At 49.3% G+C, this 12,832-nt stretch overlaps 1 protein-coding gene across 22 annotated transcripts in view; it reads right to left on the reverse strand.

The window, feature by feature from the left end:
- Positions 1–12,832, reverse strand: part of LOC135010635 (thrombospondin-4-like) — a 509,209-nt gene that overhangs the window by 64,530 nt on the left and 431,847 nt on the right. The gene's annotated exons all lie outside the window — the stretch shown is intronic.

Below are 12,832 nucleotides of genomic sequence, written 5' to 3' on the forward strand. Positions count from 1 at the left end.
CGCACTCTCCCGCCCGTTTGGGAGCTTTGGTATAATCCCCATGGTCCTTACGGAGTCCCCTGCATCCTCTAGGACGTAAGAGAAAATAAGATTTTAAACCTACCGGTAAATCTTTTTCTCCTAGTCCGTAGAGGATGCTGGGCGCCCGTCCCAGTGAGGACAACATTCTGCAAGACTTGTATATAGTTATTGCTTGCATAAGGGTTATGTTACAGTTTTGTGCAGTCTTTGACTGATGCTGTTCTGTTTCATACTGTTGACTGGTTCGTATATTCCAGGTTATACGGTGTGGATGGTGTGGGCTGATGTGAATCTTGCCCTTGGATTAACAAAATCCTCTCCTCGTACTGTCTGTCTCCTCTGGGCACAGTTTCTCTAACGGAGGTCTGGAGGAGGGGCACAGAGGGAGGAGCCAGTGCACACCCATTCTAAAGTTTTCTTTATAGTGCCCATGTCTGCTGCGGAGCCCGTCTATTCCCCATGGTCCTTACGGAGTCCCCAGCATCCTCTACGGACTAGGAGAAAAAGATTTACCGGTAGGTTTAAAATCTTATTTTTTCTCCCACCCTGACACCTTCTTTCTCTCCCGCTCTCTCTCCCTCCATTTCTCTCTCTCCCTCCCTGACTCACTCTCCCACTCACTCCCCCTCCCTCCCTCTTTCTCTACCTCTCTCCCTCTCTCTACCTCTCTTGCTCCCCTCTCTGTCTCTATCCCTCACTGATACCCTGTCTCTTGCTCCCTCTCTCTCTCACACCCTCTTTTTCTCCTTTCTCTCCCTCTCTCCCTGACATGTTTTCTCTCTCATGCTCACGCCACCTCCCTCTCTCCCTGACAAGCTCTCTCTTGCTCTCCCTCTCTCGGTCTCTCTCCCTGACACCCCCTGTCTCTCTCCTGCTTGCTACCCCTCCCTCTCTCTGACACCCTCTCCCTCGCTTGCTCCCCTCTGTCTTCCTCCTGCTCACTACTCCTCCCTTTCTCTAACACCATGTCTCTCTCCAACACTCTCTCCCTGAGACACTCTCCCACTGATACCCTCTCTCTCTTGCTCCTCCTTTCTCTCTCTCTCTCTCTCTCTGACACTCTCTCTGACACTCTCTCTCTCTCTCTCTCTCTCTCTGACACTCTCTCCCTTTCTCCCCTCTCCTGCTTCCTCCCTCACCCTGACACACACCCTCTCTCTCTCTCTCTCTCTCTCTCTCTCTCTCTCTCTCTGATACTCTCTCTTTTGCTCACATCTCCCTCTGTCCCTCTCTGACATTCTCTCTTTCTCTTGCTTCCCCCTCTCTCTCTCCCTCCCTACCACCATCTCTCCTGCTCACTACACCTTCCTCTCTCTCTCTCCCCACCCCCTCTCTCTGTCTATCCATCTCTGACATCTCTCTGTCTCTTTCCCAGACAGCCTCTGACACCCTCTCTCTTCCCCTGTCGATCTACCTGACACCCTCTCTCGCTCTCCCTTTTTTTCTCACTTTTCTCTCTCTTTCTGAAACCCTTTCACTCTCACTGATGCGCGCTCTCTCTCTCTCTCTCTCTGTGACACTTTTGGCTCTATTTCCCCTCATAGTCTCTAGTACTTTCCTAAGGGTCATAGTAGTGACAGCAGCGGGAGGCAGGGTCAATTTTATTGGAGGACAAGATGGGGCCAGAGTATGAGGAGAGGAACAGGGTGATGGAGCAGAGGATGTGGTTGGGGTGTGAGGGAAGGAGCAGGGTGCCCCTTTTATACCATCAGGCCCATTTTGATATGCCATCAGGCCTCGCCCCCCCTTCCTCAGGCTCCTCCTTTCCCCTCATTTAGGACTGCTTCAGAACTTTCCTGTGCTGGTCTTCAATCCCAATCCACCCCTGCCTGTGTCGTCCTTCTTACTCAGTGTGTTGTGCATGTGATGTCATGATGCATGCGATAATGTCACATGCGAGAGAGGAGTCGGCTGGGACGTGCCCAGAGAGAGTGCACTGCTGAAGACTTCAGGAGTCAGGTAAGTGCTTGTGCTTCTGCGGTTGCCTGCATCTGCCTGTGCCTGCCTGCACACTACAGTGTTAATTTAAGAACAATAATACCCTACCATCTGCCAGGGGGTTGGGGCTGGCATACACAGATTCTTGGGCACTTTACAATAGCACTATATTTTCTCTGACGTCCTAGTGGATGCTGGGGACTCCGTCAGGACCATGGGGATTAGCGGCTCCGCAGGAGACAGGGCACAAAAATAAAGCTTTAGGATCAGGTGGTGTGCACTGGCTCCTCCCCCTATGACCCTCCTCCAAGCCTCTGTTAGGTTTTTGTGCCCGTCCGAGCAAGGTGCAATCTAGGTGGCTCTCCTAAAGAGCTGCTTAGAAAAAGTTTTTAGGTTTTTTATTTTACAGTGAGTCCTGCTGGCAACAGGCTCACTGCAACGAGGGACTTAGGGGAGAAGAAGTGAACTCACCTGCGTGCAGGATGGATTGGCTTCTTAGGCTACTGGACACCATTAGCTCCAGAGGGATCGAACACAGGCCCAGCCATGGAGTCCGGTCCCGGAGCCGCGCCGCCGACCCCCTTGCAGATGCCGAAAAGTGAAGAGGTCCAGAAACCGGCGGCAGAAGACTTTTTAGTCTTCATGAGGTAGCGCACAGCACTGCAGCTGTGCGCCATTGTTGTCACACACTTCACACCAGCGGTCACGGAGGGTGCAGGGCGCTGCAGGGGGCGCCCTGGGCAGCAATGAGAATACCTTGTTCTGGCTAAAAAATACATCACATATAGCCCCTGGGGCTATATGGATGTATTTAACCCCTGCCAGGTCTCAGAAAAACGGGAGAAGAAGCCCGCCGAAAAGGGGGCGGGGCCTATTCTCCTCAGCACACAGCGCCATTTTCCCTCACAGAAATGCTGGTGGGAAGGCTCCCAGGCTCTCCCCTGCACTGCACTACAGAAACAGGGTTAAAACAGAGAGGGGGGGCACTTATTTGGCGATATGATTATATATATTAAGATGCTATAAGGGAAAAACACTTATATAAAGGTTGTCCCTGTATAATTATAGCATTTTGGTGTGTGCTGGCAAACTCTCCCTCTGTCTCTCCAAAGGGCTAGTGGGGTCCTGTCCTCTATCAGAGCATTCCCTGTGTGTGTGCTGTGTGTCGGTACGTGTGTGTCGACATGTATGAGGACGATGTTGGTGAGGAGGCGGAGCAATTGCCTGTAATGGTGATGTCACTCTCTAGGGAGTCGACACCGGAATGGATGGCTTATTAAGGAATTACGTGATAATGTCAACACGCTGCAAGGTCGGTTGACGACATGAGACGGCCGGCAAACCAATTAGTACCTGTCCAGGCGTCTCAAACACCGTCAGGGGCGTTAAAACGTCCTTTTACCTCAGTCGGTCGACACAGACACGGACACTGACTCCAGTGTCGACGGTGAAGAAACAAACGTATTTTACTTTAGGGCCACACATTACTTGTTAAGGGCAATGAAGGAGGTGTTACATATTTCTGATACTACAAGTACCACAAAAAAGGGTATTATGTGGAGTGTGAAAAAACTACCTGTAGTTTTTCCTGAATCAGATAAATTAAATGAAGTGTGTGATGATGCGTGGGTTTCCCCCGATAGAAAATTATTGGCGGTATACCCTTTCCCGCCAGAAGTTATGGGAAACACCCCTTAGGGTGGATAAGGCGCTCACACGCTTATCAAAACAAGTGGCGGTACCGTCTCCAGATAGGGCCGCCCTCAAGGAGCCAGCTGATAGGAGGCTGGAAAATATCCTAAAAAGTATATACACACATACTGGTGTTATACTGCGACCAGCGATCGCCTCAGCCTGGATGTGCAGCGCTGGGGTGGCTTGGTCGGATTCCCTGACTGAAAATATTGATACCCTTGACAGGGACAGTATTTTATTGACTATAGAGCATTTAAAGGATGCATTTCTATATATGCGAGATGCACAGAGGGATATTTGCACTCTGGCATCAAGAGTAAGTGCGATGTCCATATCTGCCAGAAGTTGTTTATGGACACGACAGTGGTCAGGTGATGCAGATTCCAAACGGCACATGGAAGTATTGCCGTATAAAGGAGAAAAAGACAACGTCTTTTCAGCCTCAGTCCTTTCGTCCCCATAAGGGCAAGCGGGCAAAAGGCCAGTCAGATCTGCCATGGGATAGAGGAAAGGGAAGAAGACTGCAGCAGGCAGCCCATTCCCAGGAACAGAAGACTTCCACCGCTTCTGCCAAGTCCTCAGCATGACGCTGGGGCCGTACAAGCGGACTCAGGTGCGGTGGGGGGGTCGTCTCAAGAGTTTCAGCACGCAGTGGGCTCACTCGCAAGTGAACCCCTGGATCCTACAAGTAGTATCCCAGGGGTACAGATTGGAAATTCGAGACGTCTCCCCCTCGCAGGTTCCTGAAGTCTGCTTTACCAACGTCTCCCTCCGACAGGGAGGCAGTAGTGGAAACAATTCACAAGCTGTATTCCCAGCAGGTGATAATCAAAGTACCCCTCCTATAACAAGGAAAGGGGTATTATTCCACACTATATTGTGGTACTGAAGCCAGACGGCTCGGTGAGACCTATTCTAAATCTGAAATATTTGAACACTTACATACAAAGGTTCAAATCAAGATGGAGTCACTCAGAGCAGTGATAGCGAACCAGGAAGAAGGGGACTATATGATGTCCCGGGACATCAGGGATGCTTACCTCCATATCCCAATTTGCCCTTCTCACCAAGGGTACCTCAGGTTCGTGGTACAGAACTGTCACTATCAGTTTCAGACGCTGCCGGTTGGATTGTCCACGGCACCCCGGGTCCTTACCAAGGTAATGGCCGAAATGATGATTCTTCTTCAAAGAAAATGGACGATCTCCTGATAAGGGCAAGGTCCAGAGAACAGTTGGAGGTCGGAGTAGCACTATCTCAAGTAGTTCTACGACAGCACGGGTGGATTCTAAATATTCCAAAACCGCAGCTGTTTCCGACGACACGTCTGCTGTTCCTAGGAATGATTCTGGACACAGTCCAGAAAAAGGTGTTTCTCCCGGAGAAGAAAGCCAGGGAGTTATCCGAGCTAGTCAGGAACCTCCTAAAACCAGGAAAAGTGTCAGTGCATCATTGCACAAGGGTCCTGGGAAAAATGGTGGCTTCTTACGAAGCGATTCCATTCGGCAGATTTCACGCAAGAACTTTTCAGTGGGATCTGCTGGAAAAATGGTCCGGATCGCATCTTCAGATGCATCAGCGGATAACCCTGTCTCCAAGGACAAGGGTGTTTCTTCTGCGGTGGCTGCAGAGTGCTCATCTACTAAAGGGCCGCAGATTCGGCATTCAGGACTGGGTCCTGGTGACCACGGTTGCCAGCCTGAGAGGCTGGGGAGCAGTCACACAGGGAAAAAATTTCCAGGGAGTGTGATCAAGTCTGGAGACTTCTCTCCACATAAATATACTGGAGCTAAGGGCAATTTACAATGTTCTCAGCTTAGCAAGACCTCTGCTTCAAGGTCAGCCGGTATTGATCCAGTGGGACAACATCACGGCAGTCGCCCACGTAAACAGACAGGGCGGCACAAGAAGCAGGAGGGCAATGGCAGAAACTGCAAGGATTCTTCGCTGGGCGAAAAATCAGGTGATAGCACTGTCAGCAGTGTTCATTCCGGGAGTGGACAACTGGGAAGCAGACTTCCTCAGCAGGCACGACCTCCACCCGGGAGAGTGGGGACTTCATCGGGAAGTATTCCACATGATTGTGAACCGTTGGGAAAGACCAAAGGTGGACATGATGACGTCCCGCCTGAACAAAAAACTGGACAGGTATTGCGCCAGGTCAAGAGACCCTCAAGCAATAGCTGTGGACGTTCTGGTAACACCGTGGGTGTACCAGTCGGTGTATGTGTTCCCTCCTCTGCTTCTCATACCCAAGGTACTGAGAATTATAAGACGTAGAGGAGTAAGAACTATACTCGTGGCTCCGGATTGGCCAAGAAGGACGTGGCACCCGGAACTTCAAGAAATGCTCACAGAGGACTCATGGCCTCTGCCGCTAAGAAGGGACTTGCTTCAGCAAGTACCAGGTCTGTTCCAAGACTTACCGCGGCTGCGTTTGACGGCATGGCGGTGGAACGCCGGATCCTAAGGGAAAAAGGCATTCCGGAAGAGGTCATTCCTACCCTGGTCAAAGCCAGGAAGGAGGTGACCGCACAACATTATCACCACATGTGGCGAAAATATGTTGCGTGGTGTGAGGCCAGGAAGGCCCCACGAAGAAATTTCAACTCGGTCGATTCCTGCATTTCCTGCAAACAGGAGTGTCTATGGGCCTCAAATTGGGGTCCATTAAGGTTCAAATTTCGGCCCTGTCAATTTTCTTCCAGAAAGAATTGGCTTCAGTTCCTGAAGTCCAGAAGTTTGTCAAGGGAGTATTGCATATACAACCCCCTTTTTGTGCCTCCAGTGGCACTGCGGGATCTCAACGTAGTTCTGGGATTCCTCAAATCACATTTTAAACCGCTCAAATCTGTGGATTTGAAATATCTCACATGAAAAGTGACCATGCTGTTGGCCCTGGCCTCGGCCAGGCGAGTGTCAGAATTGGCGGCTTTGTCTCACAAAAGCCATATCTGATTGTCCGTTCGGACAGGGCAGAGCTGCGGACTCGTCCCCAGTTTCTTCCTAAGGTGGTGTCAGCGTTTCACCTGAACCAGCTTATTGTGGTACCTGCGGCTACTAGGGACTTGGAGGACTCCAAGTTGCTAGATGTTGTCAGGGCCCTGAAAATATAGGTTTCCAGGACGGCTGGAGTCAGGAAAACTGACTTGCTGTTATCCGGTATGCACCCAACAAACTGGGTGCTCTTGCTTCTAAGCAGACGATTGCTCGTTGGATTTGTAGCACATTTCAACTTGCACATTCTGTGGCAGGCCTGCCACAGCCTAAATCTGTCAAGGCCCATTCCACAAGGAAGGTGGGCTCATCCTGGGCGGCTGCCCGAGGGGTCTCGGCATTACAACTCTGCCGAGCAGCTACGTGGTCGGGGGAGAACACGTTTGTAAAATTCTACAAATTTGATACCCTGGCTAAAGAGGACCTGGAGTTCTCTCATTCGGTGCTGCAGAGTCATCCGCACTCTCCCGCCCGTTTGGGAGCTTTGGTATAATCCCCATGGTCCTGACGGAGTCCCCAGCATCCACTAGGACGTCAGAGAAAATAAGATTTTACTTACCGATAAATCTATTTCTCGTAGTCCGTAGTGGATGCTGGGCGCCCATCCCAAGTGCGGATTGTCTGCAATACTTGTACATAGTTATTGTTACAAAAAAATCGGGTTGTTATTGTTGTGAGCCGTCTGTTCAGAGGCTCCTACGTTTGTCATACTGTTAACTGGGTTCAGATCACAAGTTGTACGGTGTGATTGGTGTGGCTGGTATGAGTCTTACCCGGGATTCAAAATCCTTCCTTATTGTGTACGCTCGTCCGGGCACAGTATCCTAACTGAGGCTTGGAGGAGGGTCATAGGGGGAGGAGCCAGTGCACACCACCTGATCCTAAAGCTTTATTTTTGTGCCCTGTCTCCTGCGGAGCCGCTAATCCCCATGGTCCTGACGGAGTCCCCAGCATCCACTACGGACTACGAGAAATAGATTTATCGGTAAGTAAAATCTTATTATTACATAGCAATGGCTGTAGAGATTGACACACAAACACACACACAACCCTCACTGCGAGCGAGATTGCAAAGCCACCTTGACACATACGCAGTCTGCCAATAATCTCTCGCTTGTACAAACACCAGCCACAGCGTACATTCATGAATTAAACCTATATAGTACTATGGAATGTTTGAGGAAGGGGGTCCTGAAATCAATGTCTTGCTTAGGGCCCCATGAGGTCTAAATTCGCCTCTGGGGTGGAGTGTGTGCGTCTGGGTGCCGCTGTGGTGTTGACAGTGAATGCATGAGGAAGAGTGTGTGTGTGTGTCTAGGTGCTGCTGGGGTGTTGTCAGTGAAGGCGGGTGGATGTATGACTCTGTTGAATCAGTGTTGGCAGTGACAGTAGTGGGAGGAGTGCATGTCTGGGTGCTGCTGGGTTGTTGGCAATGAAGGCAGGGGGAGTAGTGTGTGTGTGTCTGGGTGCTGGGGGGAAGCTAGCTGTCATTATAGGGAAAGTGTGTCTTAGTGCTGCTGGTGTGTAGGTACTGAATGCAGAGGGAGGAGTGTGTGTGTGGGTTCTGCTGGGGTGTTTGCAGTGACTGAAGGGGGAGGAGTGTGTATATCTGGATGCTGCTAGAGTGTTAGTAGTGAATCAAAGGGCAGGAGTGTGCATACTAGAGATGTGCGGCTGGCACTTTCTGTGTTTTGGTTCTAATTCCACTTACGTTATTTGGTTTTGGCTTGGTTTTGCCAAAACCACTCTTTCGTGTTTTGGTTTTGATCTGGATGATTTTTGAAAAAAACATAAAAACCGCTACAATCACAGAATTTGGGGATAATTTTGATCCTACTGTATTATTAACCTCAATAACATTCATTTCCACTCATTTCCAGTCTATTCTGAACACCTCACACCTCACAATATTGTTTTTAGGCCAAAAGGTTGCCCCGAGGTTGCTGAATTACTAAGCTAAGTGACACAAGTGGACAACACAAACACCTGGCCCATCTAGGAGTGCCATTGCAGTGGCAGACAGTAGGGTAGATATAAAAAAAAAGGCCCCAAACAGCACCTCATGCAAAGATGCAGAAGAGGTGCAATGAGGTAGCTGTATGACTAAGCCAAGCGACACAAACAATTGGCCCATCTAGAAGTGGCACTGCAGTGGCAGACAGGATGGCACTTTTCAAAAACTAGGCCCCAAACAGCACCTCTTGCAAAGATGTAGAAGAGGTGCAATGAGGTAGCTGTCTGACTAACCCAAGCGACACAAACAATTCCCACTGGAATTATAAAACAATATCACTGGAATTATACGGCAATATCACTGGAATTATATGGCAGTACCACTGGACATATACGGAAATGTCAGACAGGATGTCACTTAAAAAAAATAGTCCCCACACAGCATATTATGCAAAGAAGAAAGAGGTGAAAGATGGAATTGTCCTTGGACATGCACACTTTAACAAACCAATCATTTCAGCGACAGGGTCTGCCACACGACTGTGGCTGAAATGACTGGTTGGTTTGGGCCCCCACCAAAAAAGAAGCAGTCAATCTCTCCTTGCACAAACTGGCTCTACAGATGCAAGATGTCGACCTCATCCTCTGATTCCTTACCCCTTTCACTGTGTACATCCCCCCTCCTCACAGAGTATTAATTCGTCCCCACTGGAATCCACCATCACAGGTCCCTGTGTACTTTCCAGAGACAATTGCTGGTCAAGGTCTTCCTGGAGGAATTTATAATTAATTTTGAGAAACATCATCTACTCGACATTTTGTAGAAGTAACCTCCTACGCCGATCGCTGACAAGGTTACCGGCTGCACTAAACACTCTTTTTGAGTACACACTTGAGGGAGGGGCAACTTAGGTAAAATAAAGCCAGTTTGTGCAAGGACATCCAAATTGCCTCTTTTTCCTGCCAGTATACGTACGGACTGTCTGACATGCCTACTTGGATGCCGTCACTCATATAATACTCCACCATTCTTTCAATGGTGACAGAATCATATGTAGTGACAGTAGACATGTCAGTAATCGTTGGCAGGTCCTTCAGTCCGGACCAGATGTCAGCTTTCGCTCCTGACTGTCCTGCATCACCGCCAGTGGGTGGGCTAGGATATCTTATCCTTTTCCTTGCAGGCCCAGTGGTGGGAGAAATTGAAGGAGGAGCTGTTGACAGGTCAGAATGTCGAAAGTGGCCCGCAATTTTTGGGGCCACCGACAGCATCTCCTGTACACCCCTGTAATTTTTAAAAAAATTCTGCACCACCAAATTAATTGAATGTGCATAACATGGGACGTGCTGGAATTTGCCCAGTTGTAATGCACCCACAATATTGGTGGCGTTGTCCGATATCACAAATCCCCAGGGGAGTCTAAGTGAGGTAAGCCAATGCGCGATGATGTCCCTCAGTTTCCGTAAGAAGTTGTCAGCGGGTGTGCCTCTTACGGAAAGCGGTGATACACAGCGTAGCCTGCCTAGAAACGAGTTTAGATTTGCAAGATGCTGCTACTGGTGCCGCTGCTGCTGTTGTTGCTGCAGGAGGCAATACATCTACCCAGTGGGCTGTCCCAGTCATATAGTCCTCAGTCTGGCCTGTTCCACTTGTCCACATGTCTGTGGTTAAGTGGACACTGGATACAACTGCATTTTTTAGTACACTGGCAACACTTTTTCTGACATCTCTGTACATTCTCGGTATCGCCTGCCTAGTGCAGTGGAACCTAGATGGGATTTGGTACTGGGGACACAATACCTCCATCAATTGTCTAAATCCCACTGCACTAATAGCAGATACCAGACGCACGTCTAGCACCAACATAAGTGTCAAGGCCTCAGTTATCCGCTTTGCAACAGGATGACTGCTGTCATATTTCATCTTCCTCACAAAGGACTGTTGGACAGTCAATTGCTTAGTTGAAGTAGTCCAAGTGGTCTTCCCACTTCCCCTCTGGGATGACGATCGACTTCCAGCAGCAACAACAGCAGCGTTGGCAGCAACAGCAGCAGCAGTAGGCATACCACTCAAGGATCCTCCCGAGGAATCCCGGTTAGGAGAGGACTCGTCAGTGTTGCCCAGACATGGCCTGCAGGACTACTGACATTCATGGCTGAGGAGGAGGTTGACGTTGAGGGAGTTGGTGGTGTGGCTTGCAGGAGCTTGGGTACAAGAAGGGATTTAGGTATCGTTGGACTGCTTACGCTCTTACCCAAAGTTTCACAACTTGACACTGACTTCTGATGAATGCGCTGCAGGTGACGTATAAGGTAGTATGTTCCTAGCTGGTTAACATCCTTACCCCTACTTATTACAGATTGACAGAGGCAACACACAGCTTGACACCTGTTCTCCGGATCTGTGGAGAAATAATTCCACACCGAAGAGGTGGCTTTTTTTGGTATTTTGCCCAGGCATCACAATGGGCTTCTTCATCCCACAGACAACAGGTGTCTCCCCCCGTGCCTCATTTAAACAAACCACATCACCATCAGAATCCTCAGCATCAACTTCCTCCTCAGCGCCACCAACACCCATATCCTCATCCTGGTGTACTTCAACAGTGACATCTTCAATTTGAATATCAGAAACTGGACTGTGGGTGCTCCTTCCAGCACTTGCAGGGGGCGTGCAAATGGTGGAAGGAGCCACCTCTTCCCATCCAGTGTTGTTAAGGTCAGGCATCGCAACCGCCAACACACTTGGACTCTCCTTGGGGATTTGTGATAACATCTCAGAACGTACAGTTCTTTTCTGTGCTTTTACCAACTTAACTCTCTTTATTTTTCTAGCAGGAGGATGAGGGCTTCCATTGTCATGTGAAGCTGAACCACTAGTCATGAACATAGGCCAGGGCTTTAGCCGTTCCTTGCCACTCCGTGTTGTAAATGGCATATTGGCAAGTTTACGTTTCTCCTCAGACCATTTAAAATTTTGTTTTTGGGTCTTTTTACTGAACTTTGGCTTTTTGGATTTTACATGCCCTCTACTATCACATTGGGCATCAGCCTTGGCAGATGACGTTGACGGCATTTCATCATCTATGTCATAGCTAGTGACAGCAGCTTCAGCACTAGGAGGAAGTGGCTCTTGATCTTTCCCTATTTTATCCTCCACATTTTTGTTCTTCATTATTTTTCTGGAGTTATATAACACAATATGTGGCACAGGAGCACTGGACATATGGCAGCAGAGGATACCACTGTGACTGGTCACTGGAATGACTGATGGCTGATGCACAGGACACTACCACTTGTCTGATGCAGGACAACACAGCAACACTGTAAGGGACTTGTTATTATTATACAGCAGCAATGGACATATGGCAGCAGAGGATACCACTGTGACTGGTCACTGGAATGACTGATGCACAGGACACTACCACTGGACTTATGCAGCACAATACACCACCACTGAACTGATGCAGCACAACTCAGTACCCTATACAGGAGCACTGAACATATGGCAGCAGAGGATACCACCGTGACTGAACTGATGCAGCACAACACAGCACCCTATACAGAAGCACTGGACATATGGCAGCAAGAGGACACAACCACTGTGACTGGGCAGATGCAGCACAAGACACAGACACTGAGGACACAGAGAACGTTGACACGTCCTCTCTCTGCACTCTCCAATGAGTGAAAATGGCGGGGACGCGAAGCTCCTTATATGGAATCCAAATCCCGCGAGATGGTGACGTTTTGCCTAGTTCTGGTTTCCGAGTCAGGCGGGAAAACCCGAGCCTGACACGGATCCGGACTCGGGTAGGGAGGTTCGGTAGGGTTTGGATCTCAGGGATCCGAACCCGCTCATCTCTAGTGCATACTGTACCTCCCAACATGACCCTCTCCAGGAGGGACACAATGCTCTGCTTCTGGACTTTTTCTTAACTCATTATTGCCAGCACCTGTGTTGAACAGGTTAATGGATAAGAAAGGTGTTTCAGCACAGGTGCCGGCAATCATAAATTAAGAGAGAAGCCCAGGAGCAGAGCATTTTGTCTTTCCTGGAGAAGGTCATGTTGGGAGGTATGTGTGTGTGTCTGTGTGCTGCTTGGGTGTTGGCTGTAACTGCAGGAGAGAAGTGTATGTATCTTGGTGCTACTAGGGTGTTGGCAGTGAATACAGCAGGAGGAGGGTGTGTGTGTCTGGGTACTGCTGGGATGATGGCTGTAAATAA

This window comes from Pseudophryne corroboree, chromosome 2 (assembly GCF_028390025.1).
Source record: "Pseudophryne corroboree isolate aPseCor3 chromosome 2, aPseCor3.hap2, whole genome shotgun sequence".
NCBI classification, from domain to species: domain Eukaryota; kingdom Metazoa; phylum Chordata; class Amphibia; order Anura; family Myobatrachidae; genus Pseudophryne; species Pseudophryne corroboree.